This window comes from Rhinatrema bivittatum, chromosome 2 (assembly GCF_901001135.1).
Source record: "Rhinatrema bivittatum chromosome 2, aRhiBiv1.1, whole genome shotgun sequence".
NCBI classification, from domain to species: domain Eukaryota; kingdom Metazoa; phylum Chordata; class Amphibia; order Gymnophiona; family Rhinatrematidae; genus Rhinatrema; species Rhinatrema bivittatum.
Genome location: NC_042616.1, coordinates 352,372,414 through 352,393,533, shown reverse-complemented (window position 1 = coordinate 352,393,533; position 21,120 = coordinate 352,372,414). Strand labels below are relative to the sequence as shown.

Here is a 21,120-nt window from a genome sequence, read left to right as displayed (position 1 = left end):
GATGGTTGGGCCAGCTGTAGAGAAGGTTCTTTCTTTGGTAGATGATAGGCGAGTAGATTTCGTTGTGAGGTAATCACTGTATCCTGATCATGGGAATGTAAATGAGCGTTAATCACCTTCTAGTTGCATTACATGTTTTCTTGTATTTGCTCAATTGTTTTCCATCTTGGATCTCCCAATTACTTTATAACGGGGATATTACTTTGGATTAAGATTGGCTGTAAACTGGATAATATTATTCTTGAACATATTTCTTTGTGTAAAATTATGTGGATCAACCATTAGTTTTTGCCTATGTTAACTGTATAATTTCACCCATTCACTGACAAGCTGTAATTGCTGTCTATTTTGTTTAAAATGTATAAAAAGAAAATTAAAAAAAAAAAAAAGTGCTGTAGTAAGAAGCTGGAACAAACTGGTTCAAGCTGGATAGCAGGGAGTGGAGCAAAGGCTACAGTGTGGAAGGTTTGTGAGCTGGAAGTCACATTTGCCTATTTAATTCAGGGAATAAGAAGCTGATGCTGTAAAATTATACTGCCTTTATCCACTCAGCAGCTTGCTGAAAGTTAGAGCAGTTTTCCCCGGGAAGACATTCACAAGCTTGCTGTATTAGTAAATCATTTTTACTTTTATATTTTTATACTGCTTACTACTTGGAACCTTTTTGCTGGCTGTCTACCAAATAACTGTATCTAAATTACTTCAATTGACTGAGTAGACCTCTTCCTGTACATTAAGTTCAGGTAACTAGCTTAAAAATGATTTTCTTAGTAGATACAGGGACAAGCACCTCAAAGTTTTAGCCCGAAGCAGCCTCTTTGGTAAACATACGAGAAGGGGGGGGGGGGGGGGGCCTAAACGAGTGGTGACCCCAAAGTGATTAGTTAGGTAATAGTACCTCTTTTAGGGGATTTTCCTTCTCTTGCTGGACAAGGGGGTGATGTGGATCCTGACCACTGCCCTCCTTTGGTCATTGGTACGAGCAGAGCCTGTCTGTGCTAACTGGACGGAGAATATCTCATTCAGAGGAACCGAAGAGACCCAGCTGAAGGATTCTAGGACGGAATCATGTTACGTGTCCCGCCCGCAGCCGTCCCATGCATGGGTCCGCGCACCTCTGTGGTTCCACAGCGGGTCCCGAGCTGACCTCCCTTGCGGTGGTTGCCAGTCCAGCTAGGCCCCGGCGTCCCACGGTGGTGGTCGCCGGGCCTTCCCTCTGCGCACCAGGCCTCACGCCGAGGCTTGGCGTCCTCAGCGATACTGACCATGCCCCTACATGCGCGCGCACGGACCATCCAGTCTTATGTAGGCCCCAGGGCGGATCTTAGTTCTGCGGCGCACCCTGATTGATTCCCTGTTATAAGGAAGTCCCTGGCTTCACTTCCTTTCCTTGGCAATTGAGTCGGTTTGTTCCTGAGATTGCCCTTACGTTTGTTCCTGCTTGCTTGTTCCTAGTCTCCTTCCAGGATCCTTTTGTTCCAGTTCCGTTCCAGCTTCCTAGTTCCTGAGTTCTGCTTGTTCCTGCGTTCATCTGTCTGTCTCCCTGGTCATACTTCGGACTGTCTCACTGGTACTGACTTCAGCTTGTTCCTTGACCTGCCTGCTGCCTGCTTTAAGACCTCAGCTTGTTCCTTTACCTGCCTGCTTGCCTGGCCCAAGGCCTCAGCTTGCTCGTTGACCTGCCTGCCTGTCTGCCGCCTGCCTCAAGACCTCAGCTTGTTCCTAGACTACTCTGCCTGCCTGCTACCTGCCTCCGGATCTCTGCCCGTCTTCGACCTCGTCTGACCTTCGGCTCCTGAACTCTGCTTCGTTGACCATTCCTCTGACTGACTTCTGGACTCTGACCTTTGCCTGCCTGACCTTGTCCATAGATTCTGGCTCTGTCCCTAGCCTTGTCTTCTCCATCACTGTTCTGGTTCTCCTTGCTTCAACCCGAAAGTGCTCCCCTAGTGTCTGTGGGCACGCCGGAATTCCACTCTCCCAGGAGACCCTGCGAGGCCCACCTAAGTCCAAGCGGCCCAGGTCCCTCCGGGCTCCTCCCAGGGGGACCTCGGGCTTCCAGTGGTGAAGCTCTACACTGCCTCTGTCTCCTTCCGTGCTCCGCCCCCCTGGGGCTGTCCTCGCACTGTCCCAGGACAAGGATCCACCCCCGAGTGCAACAAATCATTTGTGTTTGTTTGTCAAGTTTCCCGGAGTTACAACTGACTATTACATTTTCCTTTTGCTTTCTATAAATATTGTAAATACTATATCAGTGCAAAGCACAAAAAAAAGTGTGGAGTAAAGAGCCCACGCATATAAAACAAATTAGAAAAGAGGAATGTGTGGCACAAATTAGACTGTTCTACTATATAAACTAATTTGTATATTTATTTGAGGTGATGAGGAAAAACATAGTTTACAAATTCCAAATAATACATACTGCCACAACATGGCAGTGTTTCGCACCATGGCTGCGTCATGGGGACTGGCTGAGTTGGAGAAGTCAACATAATTTAAAAACTAAGGTTTGTACAACAGTTATGAAATCAGTGTGGAGGAGCAATAGTTTCAGTTTGTTTAATTGTCAGAGTTTGAAAAGCTGAACCTGTGAAAGCATTCTTGATGACATTAAAATTCTCCCTGTCATTCTGCTACTATAAGAGACTTCAGAGTCTCCATCCTAAAGTGGAACACCTTCAGAACCTTATTGAATTGCTTTAGGTCCACAATAGCGCAAAAAGGTATATCCCTTCTTTGGTATAACAAAGTAAATTGAATATCAACCCTGACCGCTTTTAAGAGCATGGGACTGGAATAACTGGCCCTATATGCAACAGCTACAAAAACGTCCATAAAACTCCACAGCGAAACTGTCCTCGATGACTCCTAAGACCCACTGATCCCTATTTGTTCATGAAAAACCTAGTTGTTTGTTTGAATTAAGATGTTCTTGTCCTTAGAGTTGATGAGTAAAGCCCATTACAGCATTTCTGATTGCCCGCAGTTTGAGAAGGTTGATATGCAGATGATGCTCCGAGAAAAAACAGGTGCACTGTGTCAGGCAGGACTGGGTGTGCGCGCTCCAACCTATTGTTGAGGCATTCATTGCCAGTGTGGTCTGATGGTGAGGATGTTGAAGAGGAGCTCCCTCCTGGAGGACGTGTGGTTGGAGCCACCAGTGTAGTTCCCATTTCATCATCCCCGAGAGGGAATCATAGAGTTCAACGGCTGAGTCAGTTGGTTGCATGGATTGGGTAGACCCCATTGCAAGCAGCAGATGTATAGGTGGGTCAGGGACCATGTGCAATGCAGCTGTTATACGGCCCAGGATGACTTGCATATGTTGAGATGTGTCCTGGGTCTGCAGAAGAAGACATCAAAGGGTAAACTGTCCAATCATCAGGAAGGAATGTCCTCTGGAGTACAGGCACCTATGAACTGGAGGTGCTGTGCTGCAATCAGTGAGAATTTTTGGAGTTGATGAGAACCCTAAGGCTTTGAAGAACTTTTTAAAATTCTTTATATTTAACCATTGGTATACTACAAAATACAACTGAGTCTGATACAACAGCATGTTTTGTAATGAGAGGTTTTGGTCTAAAGATAAGAAAGTGACTGTAGAAGGCAGTAAAAATGTACATATCAGGTCACTTGTAAGATCTGTGAAGTCCAGGTCTATGAATTGCTGTTGAAGCAGGGCTTGAACCGTCATCCGGAGCTGAGGCAATTGAGAGTGGCCCAGAAGGAGAGAACCCTTTTATGGAAGGGAAGGGGAGTCAGAAGAAATTCAATCGGTAGCCACAGCACATGATCCTAAGGATCCAGATATCCATGGTAATTTGATGCCACAATGGGAGAAAAGCCTGAATACTGCCCCCGGGGTTGGGACTGGTCTTCAAAATCTGGATGAAAACTAGGCCCTGATTTAGATGGGCCTGCTGAGCAACCTTAGGCTGTGTGCATTCCCAATATGGAGGTCTCACAGGAAATTGATGTTGCTGCATTCTCTGTGGTGGCAGCGGCAGTAGGCAGGACTAGTAGAAAGAGTGGAAGGGATGCTTTTGATAGGAAGTTGTCACCCAAGTTTCTCAAGGGTGTCCTCTCAAATACTGCTAGTCCAAAGCCATGCCATGTGGAGAACACCAATGGAGATCACTGATGTTCAGACGATAGTGTCGAAAGACACAGACTATATGAAGGTGGGGTGTTGGATCGCCTCCTCTACAACTTTGAGTGGTTGGGGAAAAGCGAGTTCCCTCATCTTGGTGAAGACGCAGGGCTTCAGCTTATGGACGCAATTGTGGATATATTGCACCATGTAGAACTAGTGGTGGGAAATCCTTGGTACTAAGCATGGACCCCTGAAAAACCTTCTTTCCAAAGGAATCAAGGAGCATATGGTAACTCCCAGGCAGCAAATTGGAATGGATCCTTATCTTTCTGGCCCTCTTGAGAGCTGACTCCACCACCATAGACTGGTGGGGTAACTGCATGTCCCCATAACCTGTGGATTTCTGCATCTGGTATTTCAGATCCCGTTTCTTTGCTGCCGTTGTGCTGGAAATGGGAGTTTCCCAATTTTGCATTTGCAAAATTGGTGAGTTGGTAATGCAACATGCGGGTCACCCTTTCGGCTTATGCTGACAATATGCTCCTCACGGTTCAGGACCCGGTTGAGTTGGAGAGGGCAGGGGATTGTCAGCATATTTATTCAGCAGCATCCTCGGCCAAGGTCAACTGGGCCAAGAGTTCCGGCTTTCTTTTAGGACCACAAAGGGTGGACGCTCTCCCTGACCTGTCGTGACCCATACCGTGCACCACCTCACCCTCGCCTCCCATCCTGACACACTCTGGCGGGAAATGTTGGGTCCGGGTGAGGGAGACGGGGGCAGTCCTTGCTAGGGCTCATTCTACTGCGGTGAACCCCAGCTAAGAAGGGGACCACTCCTGGAGGCTGGTGCACGGATCAGTGGCCACCGTCCAGTTCAGGGCGCACGTATTCCGAGCAGACCCCTCCTGTTCTTTTTGCGGACAGGAGGAGAATGTTTTCCAACTAGGACTCCAGTGCCCCAGGCTGACCCCTTTCCTTTCCTATTTGAAGGCTTTATTTCTGGGGTTTTGGTTGAATTTTACCCCACATCTCCTGATTTACAGGCGTGATCCCCAGGAGAGGGCCTCTGCGCCAGAGAGATGATCTGGTCAACTTTCTCCTGTCCACCGCCAGACACTCAGTCTGGCAGTCGAGGCAGGAGAGTTTGGCCAGGGGCAGGTCCCTCGACTGCGAAATCCTCTTCTGAGGCGTGGTGCATGCCCGAGTCCAGGCAGAGCACTTCTGCGCTGTGTCTGCCAGTGGGTGAAGGAATTTGCATACCGGTGAGCAGTGGACGGGGTGCTATGCTCCCCTCTCTTCCCTCCCCAGTTTGCGTTAATCCTGAAGATTTGAGTTTCTTCAGTTCTGTATCGAATTTACGTTGTGCACTTTTTTGGGTGCTCCTACTCCCCTCCATCCATGCCAGATGTTAGAATTCACACGTCTTTTCTTGTTCCCTCCCATCTCCATGTGATGTCAATTCTCTATCAATGAGAACTAGCTGGGGAATACCCCACGTAGCCTGAACCTCCAGCTGCTATACTAGTTCTGTTACATATCTTCAAGCCAGTCAGTTTTCTAATCCATTGCATACTGAACACATTAAAGAGGTTGAGGGGGTCTCCATTGTATACCTGCAATGACTTTCTGCTAGGAGCTGCCTGAAGCTCTCTCAAGGGTATGATGTACGATATTTTTTGGGTTGTTCAACAAAGGGATTGTGCAGGCCTAAAGAATATGAGCATGTGGATGGGTATACTGGCTGAAAGTTATGGATGTATAAGAATCTAATTTTGATAGCTAGTTATTGCTACTCTGTTTGTGTCATTCAGCATGTATGTGCTGTGACATTTGAAGACCTTGGGATTTAAAGAAATTGTTTTCCTTAAGCTTGTACCCTAACAATTTTTTCACAGTCTGTATATACTGGATGAGCTAAAGGCTACCATAGGGCATTCAGGCTCACAGTGGAAAACTGTAGAGGGCTGATAGAGAACACCATTGTCCCTATCTCCAACTCCCTCCTTCTTTTTGGTCTGGTGATGAAGAACTAACATCCCTAGCCCACTCCTTAATTACAATCAGGCCGATTCAGTAAAGTCCGCGGGAAAGCGGGCGATTCTCGGCGCGCGCACAGGCCACTCGCCTGTGCGTGCGATGCAGTATTTAAATTAGGTCCGGCGGTAGAAACGGGCAAAAGGAGGCGCTAGGAACACCAGCGCGTCCCTAGCGCCTCCTTTTGGACCAGAGCGGCGGCTGACAGTGGGTTTGACAGCTGACGCTCAATTTTGCCGGTGTCGGTTCTCGAACCTGCTGACGGCTACGGGCTCAGAAACCGGACGCCGGCAAAATTGAGCGCCCGGTTTTCGACCCAACAGCCACCGGCCGACTTCAAATTTTTCTTCTTTTCTTTTTTTACTTTTTTTACCCTTCGGGACCTCCGACTTAATATCGCCATGATATTAAGTCGGAGGGTGCACAGAAAAGCAGTTTTTACTGTTTTTCTGTGCACTTTCCCGGTGCCGGAAGAAATTAGCGCCTACCTTTGGGTAGGCGCTAATTTCTGAACGTAAAATGTGCGGCTTGGCTGCACAATTTACTTTCTGAATCGCGCGGGTTCGGAAACCGGACGCCGGCAAAATTGAGCGTCCAGTTTTCGACCCGCCAGTCGCGGGCCCATTTAAAATTGTCTGTTAGGTTTTGCCACATAACTACTTGATGGATAATTGTTATTGTTTTGTTTCTCCCTGTGAATTTCATGGATAACCCAAAGCATCTCTTCTATTGATTGATATTTAATGATGATGGAGTCTATTGTATAAGTTGAATTTTGTAATTGGTTTAATTTTATTTTTCGTGACTATCATCTCATGTTTTTTCTTTAAATGCAAAAATTTATGATCTTTGTATTTATAAAATGATAAATAAATAATTTTTAAAAAAAATTTTATTTTTTACTTTTTTAAACTTTTGGGACCTCCGACTTAATATCGCCATGATATTAAGTCGAAGGGTGCACAGAAAAGCAGTTTTTACTGTTTTTCTGTGCACCTTCCCAGTGCCCGGAGAAATTACCGCCTACCTTTGGGTAGGCGCTAATTTCTGAAAGTAAAATGTGCGGCTTGGCTGCACATTTTGCTTTCTGAATCACGCAGGAATACCTAATAGGGCCATCAACATGGATTTGCATGTTGCGGGCGCTATTGGGTTCGGGGGGGGGGGGGGTGAACGCGCGTGTTGGACGCGCTATTACCCCTTACTGAATAAGGGGTAAAGCTAGCGCGTCCAAAACGCGTGTCCAAATGACCAAATGCCGGCTAACAGTGCGCTCCATCGGAGCGCACTGTACTGTATCGGCCCGATAATAATAGTAAAGAGCGTCAACGTAGGAGACCCGCTCATTGAAGGCAAGCTGCAGCTCCCTCCATGACCTTCTGAATTGCCGTTAATTTCTCCGTCTGGCTGCCACAGGGTTGCCAGATGGGCAATGTCCCTTATGATGAAATTGGGCTGCCTGCCTTGCCCTGGCATTTTACCCACAGTGAACAGAGGAACAGGAGGTCCCGCCCTCGCGTTTCCATGTGTGTGCGCAAACATATGCACTCTACTGTGTAATGCGCAATTTACAGCCGAAACATGCACGTATTTTGCATTGTTCGTGCGCATATGTGCAAACATTACAAAATATGTTCCCTTTGACACACGTCGTTACATACACACGTTTATGGGCTTGTGCACGTGGCCATTTTAAAATCTACCTTTAAGATTTCACCTGTCTCACACAGGAACTGATCTTTCAGCCTTATCCAAACCCCATAGTATTTAAAGAAAGGGTTCTGGCCATATCAACAATAATTCTAATAGATGCTGAAACATTAGGACATACTTTAGGGATGCAGGCACGTAATAGCCTTTTACAGCTATAGCAAGTATTGAATGAAGAGTTAAAGGGATTTACAACAAACAGTTCTAGAATTTGATATACCCTTAGACTCTTTTTATAATCATGAGACATAGCGTGAATTGACATGCTATCAGGAGTTTGTACATTTTTTACATTATGACATTTGATCATCCCAGAAATTGGCAAGCTAACACCATTATAGCAGACTATACCTTCCAATTTCAAATTCTTAGGGGAAAATAGTCCTTTGAACTACAGATGATTTCCTAGTCAGGACTATAGATATGATCCTCCTAATTTTTTGAATCTGAATGATACACATAGACCAGGTGAATATCAGATTCCCAAATGGGATCAGAATGTCACTAGCATAATATTTTGTGACCATTCCTTTTATGGAGACTGGTGGAACCGTGATGAAACTTATGTTCAGATAAAGCTTTACTTTTATTGAAATTGAAAAAATGGAAAAGTGACAAGAATAATAATAAAGGAGAATTAAGATTGCAAGGCCTCTTCAGGCAAACCTTTGCAGATACTTTTTGCACCTATCCCGAGTGGACAATGATGACAAATAGTATAGGATACTCATGGTCATTATATGAAGGTGATTGTGGATGCACAATAAGATGTCAGGATGTGAAAATTCAAATAAATCTCTTCCTTTACATCCGAATGCATGTCTCTTTTGGAAGGAAAATTTGCCCATAGACAATAATGCTAAATGGATGAATGGTAAAGAAAATCCAGACTTTGGTTATTTAAGGTTTCAATATTATTTTCCTAGTCCAGTATGCATTAAATTTAATATGAGTAAAATTAATGGAGTATATAGTTTGTATTTACAATGCAAGGATGCTAACCTGAGTGAATCCTTTGAGAACCATCTACAAGAAATAAGAATTCAATATTTCAAGTTTAAAAACAAACTATGTAACTTGGGAACAGGAAGAAGTATTTGCTCTTTTAAAGGTAAAACAGCCATAATGTATTCTACTAACAATCAAACCCCAAAACCTTCCTTCCTGATGTCTTTTTGCTACATTGATTTTTGTAACCAAGATTATTTCACGAGCACTGTAAACCGTTCTGATGACGAAACCGAATGACGGTATACAAAACACGTTAAATAATCAGTAAAACAAGAAAAAGGAGATCTGCAATTACATGATACCAAGACGACCTACAGATACCACAGAAAGGTAGGACATCAAAGGTTAGTGGATATATAAATAACTGGAATGTTCAGAAAAAAGTACCGGTAACTGAGAAAACAACTGAAACCTTACAGAGAATTGCAAGAATTTCTGACCTAAATGATAATTCATTAGCCCATGGCATGTATATCCTTCAGGATCATCTTGTACAGGTATTTGAAGCCACCCTATATGATGTAGAGAGTATTGATGAATTTTCTATTTTACAGTTTGTCAGAAATAAGTTTCATGAAGCACCATTTACTTAATAAGATGATGGATTGGATGTGTTTGGATATGTCTATAATACAGACTGCTTTGAATCTCACAGATGCACAAGTTAGACTGATGAGAAGATTGACACGTGAGAATCTGCATAGGGTCAGAGAAACCCTATACCCAGGTAACAGAAGCATATAGGAGATTGGCATTCTACTTGAATTTATAATTCCAGGCCATAATTATTATCATAATTGGAAAGTTCATAATAAAAGACATTTGCATCAGTCTGGCACAGCTTTATTGAAAATAATCATAGAAAATCCTTTTCATTTGATTCGCTAGGACTAAGAATCAATAAAATATTTGAATGTGAGAAATTGTGTTTTACAAGAATAGCTAATCTGTGACACCGTAGCTGAAATTGCAGTGTGTGATAATCAAATTGAGAATACAAACTGCCCGGTTTTATCAGCGCTCATTAAATCTCCCTTTCTAGAAATATCTCCTCTCCATAATGGGAGCTACGTTGTCCTTGCTGATAAAGTGGATTTTTTTTTTTTTTTTTTTTTTAATTGTTTATTTATGCTTTTTCAAATAATTGACAATGAGTCACAATATTTCAACGTTACATAACATATCTAGTCCTCTATTCATACATAGATACTATCCCAATACTATAACTTTTACAAAAAAGAAAAATACATCCTAACCTGGACTCTTACAATTATAAGTATAATATAACTCAGGAATATAAGGAGATCCAAGATGTTAATGGGAGCATCAAAAATGTAATTACAAAAAAATGTTTCAAGAAATTTTAGGAGAGAATATTATTTTAACTTGCCCATACCACTAAGTTATCGCTGTCTCAGCTTGATAATTATCCAAAAAAGAACGTAAATGTATTGGGTCATAATATATATACTTATTATTATTTATGAACATTAAACATTTGCAGGGATATCTAATAGTGATTTTTGCGCCCAGCTGCCTTGCTTCTTGGCACATCTCCAACATCTGTTTTCTGCGCAGTTGAGTACTTCTTGAAAGATCAGGATATATTCTTATCTTTTCCCCGTAGAAAAGCTTTTCTCTATTACGTAAGAAGCATTTCAGCACTGAATCTCGGTCTGATGGAAAAACAAAAGTACACAGTACTGTTCCCCGATAGTCTATTTGTTCTAATGTGGATGTTTCCAAAAAAGCAGTCAAATCTGCCCCTAACTCTAAGGGGGCATTTTGTTCTGCTTGAATACTTTCTGTTACTTTTGATACAAAATATATCTTGGAAACAGGTGGTACTGCTTCATTTGGAATTTGTAAGACTTCCAAAATATATTTCTTAAATTGGTCACATAGTGATATTAATTTTACCGAAGGGAAATTCAATATCCTCAAGTTTAAGTATTTTTGAGAGTTTTCCAGAGATTCCAGCTTGTTAGATATATTTCCTTCATTTTGTATCATTTTCACTTGAGTTTCTTTAATTTTAATCACATCTATTTCAATCTCTTTAATTTTCTTTTCATGAACTTCCATCAGAGGCTTAAATTCCTTATCTTTTTGTTGAATATTAGTCACTGCCACAGTCAAAGTGGAGATAGCCTTCTCCAAGGCTACTAATGCGTTCCAAACCACGTCCAAAGTTATTTCTTGAGGTTTGGTTAATTTAAAGCTGAGATCTGGGCTTACCTCTTTAACCCGGCAGACCTCCGAGATTTTCTGTATTTCATCTGCCGGTACCTCTCCCCCTTTGATAACGTTCTGAGGCGTGTTTTCGTCCACCGAAAACTGCTCGGTGGGTCTTTGCTGTTCTCCCCGCTCCTCACGAGCGTCTACACACGCCATCTCTCCGACAGGTCTTAGCCCGGAAACAGCCGTTGCCGCCTGCGCTCCTGCTAACCCCTCCGGTCGCCGAGCCCAGGCCTGCTCCAGGTTCCCGTCGTGACCGGGGGGAGGGGGAGTGGTGGGCGCCCCAGGACTCAAAGATGTTGATGGGTCTAATGGCGCCTGGGCGTGCTCCTCGCCCGGCGCCGCAGACCTCCTCTCTGGGGTAGACGTTTTAGGCGCGTTGAGAAAACCCTCGATTTTCAGCTGAAGGGGGTCTGGCGAGACGGCGGCTGCGGACTCCTGCCTCACCCGCCCCTTTCGCTTGGTGTGAGGCATTCTGTTTCTTAAGGTAGGAAAAAAAACAATCCGATCGAGGAGCTCCTTTCAACGCGTCCTCTCCTCAAGGCGCCATCTTGGATCTGCTCTATAAAGTGGATTTTAATTGTAAAATTCAATCCTTTGTACCAGTATATGTTACTTTTAATAAGACAACCACCTGCTTAAACTGGAAATTTAAGAAAACAATTCCAAATTTATCAACTCAAAAGTTTATTGTTCACATTCCAGTGTAACATTTGCAATTACCACACCTCTTAAGTATAGTCACACAATTTAAAAAGACCAAGATCAGACTGTATTCTACCTGGGATTCTCTTCAGGACATTTTCAGTGACATAAGAACTGAGGGGTAGATTTTTAAAAATTGCGCGATCGCGTACTTTTGTTCGCGCACCAGGCGCAAACAAAAGTACGCTGGATTTTATAAGATACGCGCGTAGCCGCGCGTATCTTATAAAATCCGGGGCCGGCGCGCGCTGCCTGTTCCCTCCGAGGCCGCTCCAATTTCGGAGTGGCCTCGGAGGGAACTTTCTTTCGTCCTCCCCCCACCTTCCCCTCCCTTCCCCTACCTAACCCACCCGGCCCTATCTAAAACCCCCCCTTACCTTTCTTGGCAGATTTACGCCTGCCAAAAGCAGGCGTAAATCTGCGCGCGCCAGCAGGCTGCTGGCGCGCCGTCACCCGACCCGGGGACTGGTCCGGAGGCCTCGACCACGCCTCCGGGCCGGCACCATGCCCCCGGGCCCGCCCCCGAAACGCCGCGTCGTTTCGGGAACGCCCCCTCCCCGCCCCTTTTAGAAAGCCCCGGGACTTACGCGCATCCCGGGGCTCTGCGTGCGCCGGCGCGCAAGGGCCCTGCGCGCATAAATCCAGAAGGATTTATGCGCGCAGGGCTTTTAAAATCCGCCCCTAAGCTTCTGAGGTTGGATCTGAACGAAGGAGACTTACCTGAGTGGTTAACACAGTTAGAGGATGCTCTTCAAGAAGTGTTTCAACTGACAGAGCAAGGTATTTCCTCACTGGCAAAAGGTGCGAGTAATTAATTTATTATCTGGTTCACTGAAAGTTTTTACTGGTATTTTTCTATATTTTAAGCCTATATTTTTACTTAGATTTTAGAATTTTATATTCAGCTTTTCACACTTTATGCACTTCAAAGCATATTACATTCAGGTACTATAGGCATTTCCCTATCCCCGGAGGGATTACAATCTAAGGGGGTCATTTATCAAAAGTGCTATATGGCGTTTTCGCATGCGAAAAGCACCTTTAACGCATGCGAAAACGCCTTTAACGCATGCGAAAGCATCATAATGCACGGTGCGATGCAAATTAGGAAAAGGGAAGGAGTTTGGGGTGGGATTTCTGGCCAAGTGGGCCGGCTTCGCAATTTCTCTACCTGGGTAACATTAAACTAGGTTGAGAGAACATTGCACAGATCTCATCTTTGGGAGAGTTTCCTCACTCTGAAGGTCATCAAATCTTCACAAGAGAGCACTGTTCTGTTCGTACATCGCACTCTGAATGTCAAAGTGTCCCCTAATCCCTATACTAATACCTAAACCTCACCTCGAGTAGTTAGGTGGGTCTCATATAAAGGTATAAAAACCTACCTAGTATGAGCACCTTATAGCTAGGCTCACTCTCTCTCTCCCCCTTCCCCCAGGGGTTGTAGGTAGGAAATACAATTCTGGCACTTATCACAAAGTGCAGAAAAGTTATCGCAGTTTGCGCTAATACCTATGCGAAGTGCTAAGATAGCACACTTTGAGATAAACAGCCTATTACCATAAAACACGTCCCTTCTCCTACCACATGCGATATTTAGTGCATTTTGATAAATCCAGGCCTAAGTTTGTACCTGAGGCAATGTAGGGTAAACTGACTTGCCCAAGGTCACAAGGAGCATCCGAGGGACTTAAACCCTGGTCCATAGTCCACTGCTCTAACCACTAGGCCAGCGTTTCTCAACCAGTGTGTCACGACACACCAATGGGTCACCCAACACCAGCTGGTGTGTCATGGCTCCCGGTGTCCCACAGCCCCAATTATACTTCCCTTTACCTTTTTTCCTGCCCCGGCGGGCCAATCGGAAACCACCTCTCTTCTTCCTCCCCCGCGGGCCAATCGGAAGCCTCCTCCCTTCTTCCTCCCCCGCGGGCCAATCGGAAGCCTCCTCCCTTCTTCCTCCCCCGCGGGCCAATCGGAAGCATCCTCCCAGTGGGAGAAGGAAGCCTCTGACTGGCCGGTGGGGCAGGAAGAAGGGGGCATCTCATAGCCCAGGGGAGGAGTGGCAGTGTCCAAGCCTGTGGCGGCGAAGAAGCTTGACCCTGTGGCCACCACGGGCTGGAAGTGTTAAAATTAAACACAGCAGCGAGCCAAAAAGAAAAGAGGCCAGCCGTGCCAGGAACCACGATAGAGTAGGGATTCCCCCAAAGCGGCAGTGAGTCGCAAGCACGAAGAAGCCAGTTGCTCCAGGGATTCTCTCCCCCCCCCCCCCCCGCCCCCCAATGCAACAGTGAGCACGGCAGAACCGCGTTTAAAATAAAAGTGGCACTCAGCCATGCTGATTACAGATGGGGCAATTGGAGCTCCCAGCGGCCGTAAAAGCAGGAAGATGGGGGGCCGCGGGAGCCTAGGGATATCTTGACAGCCAGAAGAAAGGCTTGAATGCTGTGGCATGTTTTTATAAAATAAATGTTTGCTGCTTCAGTGCGGCTGAGAAGGCAGCGGCAGCACTGGGAAACTTGTCACTGCGAAATTAAAGGCGAACACAGCATTGGGGCTCTAAGCAAAATGTGTGTGAGAGCAGAGGCTGGGCAGGGAGGTGACTACTGGGGTGTGTGTGAGAGACAGGCTGGGCAGGGAGGTGACAACTGGGGTGTGTGTGAGAGACAGAGGCTGGGCTGGGTTGTGTGTGAGAGACAGAGACTGGGCAGGGAGGTGACTGGTGTCTGTGTAAAGTAAGAGGATATTTACACATTCACGTGGGTGATCAATAAGACAAACATACATAATAAAAAATGTAAAATATTAGTCAATGGCACCCCAGTTGTTGTGCCTGTTATACTTGTTGTGTGCCATTGACCTGTTGAAACATAAGTAAGCCTGTAGCTTGCTAATCACCCATGTGAGGACTACCATCCTGCTTGTCCTGGAATAAAGTAGAGTTGCTTACCTGTAACAGGTGTTATTCCAGGACAGCAGGATTTAGTCCTCACGAAACCCGCCCACCACCCCACGGAGTTGGGTTCGTTGCTGTTTTATTATTTTTTCGCTCGCACTTATTGCTACAAACGAGACTGAAGGGAGACCCCTGTGACTGCAGGGATCATGGCATGCTGGGCATGCTCAGTATGCCAGTCAAAGGTTTCTAGAAACTTTGACAGAATGTTTTCCATGATAGGGCTCCATCCAGTGACATCACCCATATGTGAGGACTGCATCCTGGTGTCCTGGGATAAAACCTGTTACAGGTAAGCAACTCTGCTTTCTCAGATTAGTTTTAAATGTGCACATGCTAACTTCATGGAGTGCCCCCTAGTCCTTCTATTATCCGAAAGAGTAAATAACCGATTCACATTTACCCGTTCTAGACCTCCCATGATTTTAAACACCTCTATAATATCCCCCCTCAGCCGTCTCTTCTCCAAGCTGAAAAGTCCTAACCTCTTTAGTCTTTCCTCATAGGGGAGTTGTTCCAACCCCGTTATCATTTTGATCGCCCTTCTCTGTACCTTCTCCATCGCAACTATATCTTTTTTGAGATGCGGCAACCAGAATTGTACACAGTATTCAAGGTGTGGTCTCACCAAGGAGCGATACAGAGGCATTATGACATTTTCCGTTTTATTCACATTCCCTTTCTAATAATTCCCAACATTCTGTTTGCTTTTTGACTGCTGCAACACACTGAACCAACGATGTCAATGTGTTATCCACTATGACGCCTAGATCTCTTTCTTGGGTGGTAGCTCCTAATAAGGAACCTAACATTGTGTAACTATAGCATGGGTTATTTTTCCCTATATGGATCACCTTGCACTTATCCACATTAAATTTCATTTGCCAGTCTCACAAGGTCTTCCTGCAATTTAATCACAATCTGTTTGTGATTTAACTACTCTGAACAATTTTGTATCATCTGCAAATTTGATTACCTCACTCGTATTTCTTTCCAGATCATTTATAAATATATTGAAAAATAAGGGTCCCAATACAGATCCCCGAGGCACTCCACTGCCCACTCCCTTCCACTGAGAAAATTGTCCATTTCCTATTTTCTGTTTCCTGTCTTTTAGCCAGTTTGTAATCCATGAAAGGACATCGCCTATCATGAGGAACTTTGTCAAACACCTTCTGAAAATCCAAATATACTACATCTACCGTTCACCTTTATCTACAGGTTTATTAACTCCTTCAAAAAAGTGAAGCAGATTTGTGAGGCAAGACTTACCTTAGGTAAAGCCATGCTGACTTTGTTCCATTAAACCATGCCTTTCTATATGTTCTATGATTTTGATGTTTAGAACACTTTCCACTATTTTTCCTGGCACTGAAGACAGGCTAACCGGTCTGTAGTTTCCCAGATAGCCCCTGGAGCCCTTTTTAAATATTGGGGTTAGATTAGCCACCCTCCGGAGAGGGCCGACCAAGATGGCTGCTGTATAGTGAACACGCAAACAGCTGAGCTCCGGTGGCATTTCTTTCTGAATTTGCCTTATTACCTGATTTCTCGTTATTTTCTTGTACCGCAGCATTGCGGAAAGTGCCTCATACAAAACGAAAGGCAAAAATAAAGGATGTTACCTTGACGCCGCTTCAAGATGTCAGACAGCCAAGGATCAAAGAAGCGTTCATGGGGACTCATGCAGTCCTTGCCGGAGGGAGGTGCCGCTGGTGGTTTCAGCGAGGAGCAGATGCTGAGCCCCTTGGCTGATGAGACATCACTCAGCCCCGGCGCGCCGATAACTCCTGAGCCACCTCTTGGAAACCTTGGGGTATCCGAGAAAGTATCAGCCGCTTTGCTGGAGAAACATTCAGCCTCACTGGAGATAGGCATCCAGAGAAGAGTTGGCGAAATACCACCGTCTTCGGAGATCCCAGGATTATGGGGCTCCAGGGGCCTAAATGTGAAGACACAGCAACGAGCGGGCGAAGGAGGCGAACCCGTGGAGGTAGGAAGGGGAGACTGTGATATACAAATAGGGGCGGATTTTCATACTCCGCAAATAGGCCTACTTTTGTTTGCGCTCCAGGCGCAAACAAAAGTACGCTGGATTTTAGTAGATACGCGCGGAGCCGCGCGTATCTGCTAAAAACCTGGATTGGCGCGCGCAAGGCTATCGAAATTTGTATAGCCGGCGCGCGCCGAGCCACGCAGCCTACCCCCGTTCCCTCCGAGGCCGCTCCGAAATCGGAGCGGCCTCGGAGGGAACTTCCTTTTGCCCTCCCCTCACCTTCCCCTCCCTTCCCCTACCTAACCCACCCACCCGGCCCTGTCTAAGCCCCCACCTTACCTTTGTCGGGGGATTTACGCCTCCCTGAGGGAGGCGTAAATCCCCGCGCGTCAGCGGGCCTCCTGCGCGCCGGGACGCGACCTGGGGGCGGGTACGGAGGGCGCGGCCACGCCCCCGGACCGCCCCCGGCCGTAGCCACGCCCCGTACCCGCCCCCGAAACGCCGCGACGACCGGGCCCGCCCCCGACACGCCCCCCTCGGAGAACCCCGGGACTTACGCGAGCCGGTGGGCCTATGTAAAATAGGCGCACCGGCGCGCAGGGCCCTGCTCGCGTAAATCCGGGCGGATTTACGCGAGCAGGGCTCTTAAAATCCGCCCCATAATATGTAATCCTCCATTGACGAGACCCCAGAAAATCACATTAGATGAAATATGGAAAGTTTTATCTTCAATGGATAAATCAATCAATTTATTGACAGTCTTGGTGAAGGAAAGTATGTGTAAAACTCAAAATCTGGAAAATAAAATAATAAATATGGAAACTTCTTTGAAAAGTTTTGAACAGAAAATAGTGGAGGTGGAGAAGGTACAAAGCAAACTTGTTAAATCTGAGAATATCCAATTGAATAAAATGAAAATATTGAAAACCAGTTAAGAAGATCAAATCTGAAGATATTGAATTTTCCTAGGATAAGATTGCTTTCTTCAAGAACTGTTTAAAAGTTATATGTTAAATATTCTTAAAATTCCTGAGTTGGCAATTCCAGTTATTGCAAAAATGTATTACCTACCCCAATATAGGGGAGAAAAGAATCAGGCTCAAGACCAACTAACAGACCCTTTTCTGAATTTAACTTCAGTTCTTGAGAAATGTCATGAAATTATTGTAAAAGACAGAGCTACATTATTGGTACAATTTGCTGTTGCATCGGAAAGAGATTTGGTATTAAGAACTTTCTTCCGCAACCAAACAAAATTTCTATGGACACCAGATTAGGATATTTTCTGATATAACAAGAAGTACACAAATTAAGATGAAAAAATGTATTTCTATGAGAAATGAGGTCACGTCGAGCAGTGCTAGATTTATATTGCGTTTTCCATATAAATGCATTGTTGTATTTCAAAATTCTAAGTTTATTTTCATAAAACCTGAACAACTGCGGGTATATCTTGACTCCCATTCCTAATATAACTCACGGGGGGTTTGGCTTAAGTATATATAATGCATGAGTTAACTAACTGTTAATGTAAGATATCTTAATTTTTTTCCTATTATGACTGCTTCATAAATATCTTGGTCTCTCAATTTCCTATAATGGTCAGACATGTTTTGCTGAAGAGGGATGGTATCCTAAAGCTTTTTTTTTTTTCTTTTTTTCCTCTGACATTTTTAATATTATCATGTCTGATAATTCTGAGAACTTGTGTTCTGTAATGTATTTGTAAAAATTTAATAAACAAATACAAAAAAAAAAAAAAAAAAAGATTAGCCACCCTCCGGTCTTCAGGTACAATGGATGACTTTAATGATAGGTTACAAATTTTTACTAATAGGTCTGAAATTTCATTTTTTAGTTCCTTCAGAACTCTGGGGTGTATACCATCCGGTCCAGGTGATTTACTACTCTTCAGTTTGTCAATCAGGCCTACCACATCTTCTAGGTTCACCGTGATTTGATTCAGTCCATCTGAATCATTACCCATGAAAACCTTCTCCATTATGGGTACCTCCCCAACATCCTCTTCAGTAAATACAGAGTTTTAGATTCTCAGTTAACCTGAGATTGTCATGAAAGAGTGGAAAGGAGGTGGGGTAGGGGAGGAGGAAATACACAAACTTTCTCATCTCTCTGTCATACAACACACACAAAAAAATTTATTTATTTATTTAAAATATTTCTATACCGGCCTTCATGAATGGGATTCATATCAGGCCGGTTTACATGAAACAAGGGAAAAACCAAGTAACAATAAATAAGAAAGGTCGAAGCAATCAAAGTTACAATAAAACAGGGGTATTAAAAACTTGGGAGCTAGAGTAGCTAGGAATAAGTGAAGTAGGAGTAAGAGCGATAGAAATTAACTAGATAATTATCATATAATATGGTATGAAATTGGTAGACATTCAGTTCCTTGATCTGAGTATGATAAGTTAATTTGTGTTAGAGGAAGGCTTGGAGGAAAAGCCAAGTCTTAAGTTTCCTTCGGAAGGTGAGGAGGCAGGGTTCCAGTCTTAGATCAGTCGGTAGTTTGTTCCAGAGGATTGGTCCTGCTGTAGAGAAGGAACGTTCTTTGGTGGTTGTTAGACGGGTGGATTTGGTAGGTGGGACTTGCAGCATTCCTTTATATGCCTCTCTGATGGGCCTGTCTGAGGTATGGAGTTTGAGTGGGGACTGTAGGTCTAGGGTGAGTTGTTTGTGGATGGTTTTGTGAATTATGGTGAGTGTTTTATGTTGAATTCTGTATTTTATTGGCAGCCAGTGTAGGTTACGGAGGATGGGGGTAATGTGGGCACTTCGGTTAGTATTAGTTAAGATTCTGGCTGCTGCGTTCTGGAGCATTTGTAGTGGTTTTGTTGTTGAGATGGGGAGCCCCAGAAGTAATGCGTTGCAGTAGTCCGTTTTTGAAAATAGTGTAGATTGAAGGACAGTTCTGAAGTCCTGGAAGTGGAGGAGTGGTTTAATTCTTTTCAAAACTTGAAGCTTGTAGAAGCATTCTTTGGTGATATTATTAATTGATTTTTTTAGGTTCAGATGATTGTCTAGTATGATTCCTAAATCTCTTGTTTGAGAAATCTGTGTGTCCGAGGATGTGAAATCGGTGTTGGTCATGTGTTCAGGGGAGATGAGTAGGATTTCCATCTTGGATGCGTTGAGAACCAAGTTCAGGCTGGAGAGGAGACTTTTTATGGATTTCAAGCAATTTTCCCAGTAGTCGAGTGTTTTTGGCAGGGTTTCCTTTATGGGGATCAATATCTGAACGTCATCTGCATAGAGGTAGTATGTTAATTGTAGGTTAGTGAGTAGTTGGCATAGGGGTAGTAAGTAGATATTGAAAAGGGTTGGAGATAATGAAGAGCCTTGTGGAACGCCTAGCGTTGATTTATAGCTTGGTGATTCTTTGTTGTTGATTCTCACCTTGTAGCTTCTATTGTTGAGGAATGAGTTGAACCAATTGAGGGCAAGACCCGTGATTCCAATTTCTTTCTACCCTCTCATCTTACTCCCCCTTCAGTCTCACTTACTCCTCTTCCCTTCCCTCCCACTCACCTTCCCTTTCCTCAGTCATGCACCCCCTCCCTTACCTCCTTCCCTTTCAGTCATTCACTCCTCTACCCCTTCTCCATCAATCACTGCCCTCCCTTCCCTTTCAGTCACTCACCCCCCACCCCTTCCCTTTCAGTCAATCCTATTAGTAAAACCATACTAATAAAAAGGAATATTTCCATCAAGCAAAGAATAGAATAACATCCAAAAATTAAGAGCCCATATACATTAAAAACAGCAATAAAATATTTCAAAATGGCAGACACAGACATTCAATAATTAAAACTTATAAGGATGGAAAATGAACCGCACAACATACCTTGAAAACTTCATTTCTAATCACCCTGAGCATGTCGTGGATTAAGGGGGGGACAGCACAAACCTTTTTCACATACATAAAGGCAAACTCATACTTACACACTCACCCCAGTCAGGTGCCTATTCATTCACACATACATGTAGACACCATCAGGAGTAGATAGAATGGAGGAGTAGCCTAGTGATTAGAGCAGTGTGCTACGACCCAGGGAAACCAGGATTCAAATCCAACTGTTGCTCTTTGTGACCTTGGGCAAGTCACTTTACCCTCAATTGTCTCAGGTACAAAATTAGAGATTGTAAACCCTGAAGGGATAAATACCTATAGTATCTGAATGTAATCTGCTTTAATATACACTTTAGGAGAGTGCATTCTGCTGCTCCTCCTTGTGTGTTGTGCCGTGAGCTAATCAAATCTCTTGGGGCTAGCATTTTCTCCATGCTGGGCTTGCTGCACATGGTTTGAATACCAAACACTGGCACAGAGGAGCAGGAGCATGAGCTCCCTCC

The 21,120-nt window shown here is 44.4% G+C and overlaps 1 long non-coding RNA gene across 1 annotated transcript in view; it reads left to right on the top strand.

Moving 5' to 3' along the window:
- LOC115084695 overlaps positions 1-21,120 on the top strand; it is a 40,587-nt gene that overhangs the window by 4,194 nt on the left and 15,273 nt on the right. Inside the window, exon 2 of the long non-coding RNA XR_003854631.1 lies at positions 9,504-9,575. This is a non-coding gene — a long non-coding RNA (uncharacterized LOC115084695). The remainder of the gene's footprint in view (positions 1-9,503; positions 9,576-21,120) is intronic.